Source organism: Penaeus monodon, chromosome 22 (assembly GCF_015228065.2).
Source record: "Penaeus monodon isolate SGIC_2016 chromosome 22, NSTDA_Pmon_1, whole genome shotgun sequence".
Lineage (NCBI taxonomy): Eukaryota > Metazoa > Arthropoda > Malacostraca > Decapoda > Penaeidae > Penaeus > Penaeus monodon.
Window position 1 is genome coordinate 16,189,058 of NC_051407.1, and position 818 is coordinate 16,189,875.

Below are 818 nucleotides of genomic sequence, written 5' to 3' on the forward strand. Positions count from 1 at the left end.
TAGGTTTATATTGCTAACACACCGAATTTCAGTAAATTTGAAACGGAAGAGAAAACGTGTTAAAAAATTTGTTTTTCTTCAGTGGCTGTCAATCCGGCGACCCCAAGAAAAAACTCGCGTTCCTCATTGGGAACCACTGATCTAGGTGAATTAGTGGATGATTCAGCCCATCGTCGCTACCCTTTTCACCGTAAAGAATGTAGACTAGTGACGACTTCTGATTCTGACAAAATTCAGTTATGGAAGGAGTCAAATTTGCTTACATTTCTGCTCTGTTTATATCGTTTCAAATTTCGAAGAAAATATAGAATTTATCATCAATCTTTAAATGGCCTAATAATTGATATTTGTTACGATAATCCTACTTTTAATTGTTAGCCAATAAAGTTCAACAGCAGATGTTTGCTTATGAATATGTATCAGCATCACCGGTACGGTAAAGATTGTCACCAGTGCTCACTGCTCACTCCTTTTCTATAAAATTGTACTGTTACATAAAGAAATTTATGATACACCTGATCATTAGTTATTAGCCACAGGATTGCATATGGGTTATAGCTTAAAATGGCTCTAGAGTAGCTATTTTTTTCACCTCCCCCCCAATTTAAAACTGAAATGACGCTCCTAGGCAGAGGACCACAGAAATTATATTGTTCAAGACAAATCTATGTAAATGTATTAAAGTCAAACCAATACCAGTCCCCCATGGAATTGCCAATAGATGAAGATTTAGATCAGTTTGTTTGAATGTACTGTATATTTCAGCAAACTTTGTAGCATTCAGAGTAACTGGTAACTGATGAAATATGAAAAGTTAC